This window comes from Euphorbia lathyris, chromosome 2 (assembly GCF_963576675.1).
Source record: "Euphorbia lathyris chromosome 2, ddEupLath1.1, whole genome shotgun sequence".
In the NCBI taxonomy this organism is placed as follows: domain Eukaryota; kingdom Viridiplantae; phylum Streptophyta; class Magnoliopsida; order Malpighiales; family Euphorbiaceae; genus Euphorbia; species Euphorbia lathyris.
Window position 1 is genome coordinate 112,719,484 of NC_088911.1, and position 9,710 is coordinate 112,729,193.

Below are 9,710 nucleotides of genomic sequence, written 5' to 3' on the forward strand. Positions count from 1 at the left end.
TTAAGCCCAAAATATACCTAAAATATCATTAATATTTACATCAGTTTTGCTTCGAATTCATACTATTTATACCTGTTTAAAATACTTTTACTTTCGAATATGTTTCTTTCTTGTAAGGTACCTAAATATTTGGTAAAATCCAAATAGGAACGAAAAGAGGTTAAAAACAGAATAAAAACCCTACAAAAGGAGTCAAAGACGACAAAGATCAAACATGCCAAAACGAGGACGAGGACGAAGTCAAAGACAACGGAAATTACTCCGTGTCGCGACCGGGAATCCTCCATTCTCGGTCGTGACACACGTCGCCAGCTTTTTCCCTTGACATTTTCGAAGACCAAATATTTGCTCCCCCATTCTCGGCCGAGAATTTGCATTCTCAGCAAGTTCAGAAATTCCTGGAGAGCCATTCATACACATTCGTTTTCGACGAAACGCGTTCGTTCGGGTGGATAGAAACGTCCCTTCACAACGGAAACGACACTTCAATCATGACTCTTCAACATCTATAAATAAAGAGTTGATGGAGAGTTGGTGAGATATAGAAAAAAGAGAAGATTAGTATAGAATTTATGTAGAAATTCTGAGTCAAGCGATTCAGAGTTAGAAGTTCGATTCTGTAAAAAGAAATATGATGTACACACATTGTTTATTAAATAATTACAAACACAGTAGCATTTAGATTTGTTCATATTAGAATACATTTTGGTAGTAACTGACCGTATCTCTATTACGAAGTTACAGCGAGAAGATTTAGTAGAGGATCCGCCCCTGAGCCTGACAAACTCTAACGAAACCCAAGGAAAGGATTGACAACCCATTCACTTGCAAGTCGTCGAAAGTTTCCATGCTTCTTATTCTCTGTAAACTTGTATCAAATTCATATTTCATCTAATAAAGTTCATTCTATTCGATAGATTTTTATGTAGCACTTTGGTAAATGATCCGAAGTGAGTTCTGGTGTTTTCATTAAAACGTAGTTAAATTCAAAATCTTTACAAGGAAACTTTGTTGAACACTTAGGCAAATTGATATCATCAGTAGAGTATCAATTTGGTTAAGGTAGCGATCTAACCCGACCGTAGGAGGATTGACTGCAGTTCAAAGCCCTAAAATTAGAGGAATCGACGTTTATTTCATTGTTATAATTTATACAAAGTTTAAAGTTGTTTTCTTTGCTTAATGCCAACGAATACATTTGTTTACTTTTCTAAAAGAACTAAACGTTTCTGTTTTGTAAATTTATCCTTAAATCAGAAGTGATTTCTAACGTTTGTTATACTCTAATCTAATTCTTATTCTAGCGATTTCAAAACCAAATTCAATTAAACGATTTTACATATTATAAACCTTAAAGTAAATTTAACCAATTCAAAATAAGTTTTTGTTAAAAAAAACGTTCCCTGTGGGATCGATATCTTTTATTACTACAAGCGTATACCGTGCACTTGCGGAAATCGCTCAACAGGTTTTTGGTGCCGTTGCCGGGAAACGTCAAAATTTTTGACAAAAATTTAGATTTTTCATGTTATATTTCGAATCTAGGTTTATTCATACTTATTTAAACTTTTATATTTTATTTATTCCAAATTACTAATTTATTTATTTTTCAAATTCTGTTTTGAAGGTAGTTTCGGTTCGTGCAAAATTTCAAGTTCACGCGCAGTTCTCGAAGTTCAGGCATTCCACCAAAACCGCTAGACCCAGAAATTGAAAAAACGGTTAAAAAGAACAAGAAAGACAAGAAAAACAAAAATAAGACTCCAATAAAAACTAGAGTTACTGAGCCAGAAATTATGGCCACACTTATGGATTACGCTAGGCCAGGAGTGGTCGGTGTAACAAACAGCATAGTTAGACCCCAAATAAATGCAAACCAATTTGAAATTAAGCCAGCATTGCTTAATATGTTGCAAAATAATGTAACATTTTATGAGTTACCTAACGAAAATCCTAACACCCATTTGACAAATTTCTTAAAAATTTGTGACACTTTTAAAATAACAGACGTGACTGCGGAAGCAATCAAACTTCGCCTTTTTCCTTTTACTTTGAAGGATCGAGCCAAAGAATGGTTAACTTCTATGCCAGCCGCAACATTTGAAACTTGGGAGCAATTAGCCCAAGCGTTTTTATCAAAATATTTTCCTTTAGCAAAAACCACAAGAGTCATTAAAGAGTTAACATCTTTTTCTCAAAATGATAATGAAACTCTTTATGAGGCTTGGGAACGTTTTAAAGAACTTCAACGTTTATGCCCACACCACCAATTGCCCGCTGAACTTTTAATGCAAACATTTTATAATGGATTAAATCCTACAACTAGAGGTTCATTAGATGCTATGTCTAGAGGGTTATTCATGAAGAAAACGTCGGCCTAAGCAAGAGAACTTTTGGAGGAAATGGCAATCAACAGTAGTATGTGGCCCGCGGAGCGTGGACATATACCAGTGGCGAAACCATCATCCTCAACTACATCATCAGTTAAAGGTATAATGAATCTCGATCCAGTTGCGATGTTGCAAGCCCAATTTTCTGCCTTATCGCACAAAATTGATAGGTTTATGGCACCGTGCGATCCTAATAGTAAGCCAATCCAAACAGATGTAGATTATGAAGGTATGAGCGAAATTGAACAGGTAAATTTTGTCCAAGGGCAAAACCAAACTAATAACCCTTATTCTAATACATATAATCTTGGATGGAGAAATCATCCTAACTTTAATTGGAGAGATAATAAAAATAATAATACAAATGCTAATCAAAATCGTACCACCAATTATCAAAATCAATCAAGAGATACGATTAGCACTTTATCTTCTAAGATCGACAAATTTATTGATGCTATGAGCGGAAAAATAAGTAATCACGACGATGGTTTTAAACGGATCGAGAATAAATTCGATCAGCTTATTAAAAACCAATCATCTAGCATCCATAATTTGGAGGTTCAAATTAGACAACTTGCTAAATCAATTCCATCCCGCAAAGAGGAAAGTCTTCCCAGCCATACGGAAGAAAATCCGAAAGAGCATGTAAAGGATATCACTCTTCGCTCAGGGAAAAATTACTTAGGTCCGAAAATGCCCGAGAATTCAACTTTACCAGGAACTGATTTACCAAAATCCAAAGAAGATACATTAAACCAAAAAGATACACCAATTGACTCAAGTACAAAAACTTTTGTACCCAAACCACCTTTTCCACACAAAGTCCGAAATAAGGACTATGACAAACAACTTTTAACGTTTTTAGACAAACTTAAAAATTTGCATATTAATTTAACGTTTATGGATGCGATTACGCAAATTCCCAATTATGGTAAATTCCTAAAAGATTTAATTTCAAAGAAAATCAGTTGGGAAGGAATTTTATCCATTTCGCTAACTGAAGATTGTAGTTCAATTGTGTCAAGTAATTTGCCCACTAAACTCAAAGATCCTGGATGTTTTACTATTCCGTGTAAGTTGGGAGATATTGAATTCCCAAGTTGTCTTTGTGATTTAGGAGCAAGCATAAACTTGATGCCATTATCTATTTTTAATAAGTTAGGCTTAGAAGAGGATATCAAACGTACCAATATGGTTTTGCAATTAGCGGACCAAACCACTAAAAGACCATATGGTATAATCGAGGATGTTTTAGTTAAAGTTGATAAATTTATTTTTCCTACCGATTTCGTTATATTAGATTTTGCATATGACGTTAATTGTCCACTAATCTTTGGTAGACCGTTCATGAACACGGGACGTGCTCTAGTTGATGTGTCGGAAGGGAAAGTAGTTTTGAGAATAGGAGAAGATAAGATCGAGTTTGATATGAATCAAGAAATGAAATATCCTATGGAGGATTTCGCTTGTATGAAACTTGATTTAGTTGAAGAATGTGTTATTGACATTATTCAAAAAAAAGAAATAATAGAACCTATAATGAGTGAAGAATTAGAAGATAAGGACCCAGAGCCTTTGATTCGAGAAGATGAACCAGTTCCGCCTTCAATTATAATTCCACCTAAATTAGAACTTAAAGAATTACCAAACCATTTGAGGTACGCTTTCTTAGGCGAAGGCAACTCTCTTCCTATAATTATCTCTAACAAACTAACACAGGTTCAAGAAGAAAAATTAAAGGAAGTTGTTAGAAATAGAATAGGAAGTATGGGATGGCAAATTTCAGACTTAAAAGGAATTAATCCTAGTATTGTAATGCACAGAAATCACTTAGAAGAAGATAAGCCACCTAAAGCGGATAGGCAAAGACGCTTAAATCCGAATATGAAAGAAGTAGTCAAAACGAGATTACTAAACTTCTAGACAATGGAATCATTTATCCTATTTCGGATAGTGAATGGGTTAGTCCAGTCCACTGTGTACCTAAAAAAGGAGGCATAACTGTTGTAAGGAATGATGAAGGTGAATTAATACCTACACGAACCACCACCGGTTGGAGGGTTTGTATAGATTACAGAAACCTTAATAAAGCAACTAGGAAATACCATTTTCCTCTACCTTTCATTGATCAGATGATCGAACGAATAGCTGGTCATGCTTTCTATTGTTTTCTAGATGGCTACTCCGGATTCTTTCAAATATATATTTACCCGGATGACCAAGACAAAACAACCTTCACATGTCCTTATGGAAAATTTGCATATAGGAGAATGCCCTTTGGTCTATGTAACGCACCAGCGACATTTCAACGTTGTATGACTGCGATTTTTAATGATTTCATTGAAGATATCATGGAAGTTTTTATGGATGATTTTTCCGTTTATGGAGATTCTTTTGATTCATGCTTACAGAACTTGGATAAAGTTTTGTCTAGGTGTGAAGAAACAAATTTAGTATTAAACTGGGAAAAATGTCATTTCATGGTTGACGAGGGAATTGTTTTAGGTCATAAAATATTTGAAAAAGGATTAGAAGTGGATAGAGCAAAAACTTCAGTGATAGAAAAATTACCCCCTCCAACTACTGTTAAGGGAGTACGGTCGTTTTTAGGACATGCAGGTTTTTACAGGAGATTTATTAAAAACTTCTCTGTAATTTCCAAACCACTTACTAATTTTCTCATGAAAGATTCGACCTTTGATTTTAATGAAGATTGCGTTAAAGCTTTCGAAACATTGAAAACAGCTTTAGTCAGTGCACCTATTATTGCTAAACCCGATTGAGATTTACCTTTTGAAATCATGTGTGATGCAAGCGACTTAGCCGTCGGATGTGTTTTAGGTCAAAGAAAGGATAAGAAACTTCATGTCATTTATTATGCAAGTCACACACTGTCCGGTGCATAATTAAACTACACCACAACCGAGAAGGAAATGTTAGCTGTAGTTTTCGCATGTGATAAGTTTAGGTCATACTTGTTAGGTTCGAAAGTTATTATTTATACCGATCACGCAGCTTTAAGATATTTATTTTCTAAGAAAGATGGGTTTTATTGTTACAAGAATTTGATATAGAAATTAAAGACAAAAAGGGAGTTGAAAACCTTGTCGCCGATCATCTATCACGACTCGAAGATGAAAATGGTCCTATAGGTGAGACTATCGGTATACGAGATGATTTCCCTGATGAATATCTCTATCAAATAAAAAGCGTCATGTCGCCATGGTATGCGGATATTGCAAATTATCTTGCAGCCAACATTGTTCCGGAAGGATTAACTTTCCAACAAAAGAAGAAATTCTTCTTTGACATTAAACAGTATTTTTGGGAAGATCCTTTCTTGTTCAGAACTTGTGGTGACGGGATAATTAAGAGATGCGTTAGTGAAAATGAATATGAGTCTATAATGTCGGAATGCCATTCTAGCTCTTATGGGGGACATAACGGCGTTAGTAAGACAGTAGCCAGGATTTTAGAATGTGGATTCTTTTGGCCTACATTGTTTAAAGACGTTCGTTCATTTATTATTCGTTGTGACAAATGCCAAAGAACATGGAATTTAGGCAGAAAAGATGAGATGCCCCTCACGAACATGTTAGAAGTTGAAGTCTTCGACATGTGGTGAATAGATTTCATGGGACCTTTTCCCCCTTCTTTTGGTAAAACTTACATATTAGTCACCATAGATTATGTTTCGAAGTGGGTTGAAGCAATTACAACCCCGACGAACGATTCTAAAGTTGTTGTTGGTTTTCTTGAAGATATATTTTGTAGATTTGGTTGTCCTAGAGTCATTGTAAGTGATGGCTGTACCCATTTTATAAACCGAAGTTTTGATATACTTATGAAAAAATATGGAGTACGTCACCGCGTGTCAATGCCATACCATCCTCAATCGAATGGTCAGGCAAAGATATCAAATAGAGAACTCAAATGGATACTAGAGAAAACAGTTTCGTCTTCAAGAAAAGATTGGTCTTGTAAACTCAACAATGCGTTATGGGCATACCGTACTGCATTTAAAACACCAATAGGAATGACTCCATACCGATTAGTGTATGGGAAGGCATGTCATTTTCCAGTCGAATTAGTCAAAAATTCAAGTTCGGGATTTGTTCATTTTGGATTGTTTGTTTAAGGGTTTGAGGGTTGATAGCATCGGTATGCTATTTGATAATTTATTTCATGCTTCGAGGGCTCATACCATTCAAGTACCTCTCGATAATTTTATCACTGCACTTGTTTTGGGAGCATGGGGTGAATTAGCCGATTATGACATGTCCACCTACCAAGGGTATGTTCCAATTTTGGACATTTCGGCTCTTGAGCGGGCTCACTTATTGCTTACTTCGGTTCCTCCCGTTTTTATTTCATATGCTTCCCGTATTGCCCATCTTCGTGGCACTATGGGTGGAGGAGCTTCAAGTTCACAATTTGTAGGTACCGATGAAGGAGGCGCGGCGGAGGAAGAGGAAGATGTACCGCAAGCACAACCACAACCCCATGCACCTCAAGATGATGATCCGGTGGATTTAAGGCGGATTTTGAACCAAATAAATTCCAATAATCGCCAAATGAATTTAAGAATTGATGATTTGGTGGAGACTAATATGGTGATGAATGACAACCTCAATACCTTGAGGAGAGAGCACAAGTCTACTCGACATCGGATGCTTTCATTCTTCCGTCGCCGAAATGTGGAAACTTCACCAACCCCTCTGGATTCCCCGCCTAATGCTTAGGTTATATCTTTTATTTTCATCTTATTATGTTGTTTTTCAATTTCAGTTTGGTACAATATTTCTATTAATTTTGTTTCGTACAATTTTCAATTTTAATTTTATGTTGGATGCTTTTCATTTGCAACATTTCTCTATTCTTTCATATGCTTTATTTCGTACTAATTTTTCATGTTATATCCTTATTTTTGCACCAATGAGGACATGGTCCAATTTAAGTGTGGGAGGAGATATACATATATCATTTTATTTTTAGTACGACTAAATGCAACACTTGTTTATGCAAATGCAACATATATTGCAACACAATTTATTTAACATTATTTTTCATAACTTTACATTCTCATATGCTTAAAAATATTTTAACTTATGATTATTTTTAGGTTATCATTATCGTTAGAAATAATATTTCTATACGGGCAACATTATTTTTCAAAAAAATTTCACAAATCTCTGATACGATTTTAAGTAAGAATTGTCTCGAGTGAATGTATTTAAGTAAATAAATTCTTTATTTTTAAGGCTTCTTGTAAGGCTTCTTTGAATACTTATCATTCAAAGAAGAGCAAGTCAAGAAGATACTTATCATTCAAACTACTTGTAAGGCTACTTGTCAAACTTCTTGTAAGGCTACTTGTCAAACTTCTTGTAAGGCTACTTGTCAAACTTCTTGTAAGGCTTCTTGTAAGGCTACTTGTAAGGCTACTTGTCAAACTTCTTGTAAGGCTACTTTGAATACTTATCATTCTTTCTGAACAGCCTTTTCATTTTTCTAGTGAACATGACCATCTCTTCATCGTCTGTTGAGCTCCCGTCAGTGGAGTCAGCTTTCATGACAAGAGACTTTTTCTTCTTGTCCTCAGACTTCTCCTTCACCTCAAAATTCTTCATTGAGATCTCATGGGTCAGCAGAGATCCAATGAGTTCATCATACTTGTAGGTGGTCAAGTCTTGAGCTTCCTCAACAGCAGTTTTCTTGGCTTGCCAGCTTTTGGGAAGGCTCCTCAGTATCTTCTTGACTTGCTCTTCCTTAGTAAAGATCTTGCCAAGTCTTTTGAGCTCGTTGATTATGTTTGTGAATCTTGAGTTCATTTTAGAGATTCCTTCATCATCATTCATTTCAAACAGCTCGTACAACCTCATGTGCTGGTTCACCTTGGACTCCTTAACTTTGTTGGTTCCTTCATAGGTGACCTCCAGTTTCTTCCAGATTTCCTGCGCTGACTCACAACCTGAAATCTTGTTGTACTCTGCAGCATCTAACGCACAGTGAAGCATGTTTATAGCCGAAGCATGATTTTGTAGCTTCTTGAGGTCATCTTCTGTCCACTTAGCCTCAGCTTTGACAACCGTTTGGCCGTCAACAGTTTCAACAGGAACAAATGGGCCTTGGACTATAGAAAGCCATGCACTCATATTTGTTGCCTGAATGAAATTTTTCATTCCGTTCTTCCAAAAGGTGTAGTTAGACCCGAAGAACAGAGGAGGCCGAGTAATGGACAGTCCCTCAGGAAGAATCTGAGTTGTTTGATTTTCTGGGAGGAAACGAGTGCTGTTCTCAGCCATTGTGGGGATCAGCTCAAGATAGTTATATCTTGCTCAGTGAGCTTTTAAGCTCTGATAACGTGACAAGGTTAGTTCCAGGGGGGGATAGGAACTATTTAAAATTTTGTCCGTTAAGGCTGACTTCTTTTCTTTAAGAAAAGGTTTACACAGCGGCGCTAAGTAGTTTTAAGACACAAGCTTAGTCAACTGGTGACTAAGTTTGTTTCTTTCCTTGAGTCAGGAGATAGCACTTAAGTCTATTCCTGAACTCAGCTTCTTAGTGCACTCAACTCAGCGTGAGCTCGTTACTTAGTCAGTTTTATAGCAAGCAATATATAAAGGAGTTTAAAGGTTAGAAATATGTTACTCAGCAGACATATCCTGGTTCGGCCTCTCCGCCTACGTCCAGTCCTCGGAACTCATTCCGAGCTTTTTGAATCCTCTACTGAGCTCTTTAAAGGTAGAGCACGAAACCTTTTACAACAGAAGCTGAGTATACAAGAGTACCTTCCTCTATTCCTCTACTCACTCTTATAACTACCGCTGAGTACTATAACCGAGTACTCAGCTTCTCCTTTCTATTCTTCTAGAAATGATAAGTGTTTGTCCTAAACAACAATTGCTAAGACACCTTAGATGAATGAAATCACTCTAGACTTTTACACAATGATTAGAATTGGTGTAATATTTGCTTTGCTTTTCTCACAGAACTTCAAGTATGAATTTGGTCAGCGTTTCGACTTGATTGAAGGTCTGCATCGAATGAAGCATTTGAAAGGCCTATTTATAGTGACACTTCAAGCATCGGTGATTTCGAATTTTGAAATAACCATTGGAGGCTAACGGCTTCCTGTCGCTTTCACTAAGGACGTGCTTAGTGTCGTTGGCCAATGATATTCTTGTATCTTCTGTCTATGGCAGTGCTCAACAGCTTTTCGTCAGATGAACAGAATGTTTCGACATTTATAGTAAAGTCTTCCAGACAGCTTACTGCGTCTTCTGAGCTTTACCCAAAGTAGAAATACTTTGTCTCTAA

General features: G+C 36.3%; 1 non-coding gene across 1 annotated transcript; it reads right to left on the reverse strand.

Annotated features, from left to right (window-relative positions):
- Positions 1-2,165: 2,165 nt before the first annotated feature.
- On the reverse strand, positions 2,166-2,272 carry LOC136221082 (small nucleolar RNA R71). Its single transcript, XR_010684873.1, has one exon. It is a non-coding gene; the product is annotated as a small nucleolar RNA R71 (small nucleolar RNA).
- Between the last annotated feature and the right edge of the window lie 7,438 nt (positions 2,273-9,710).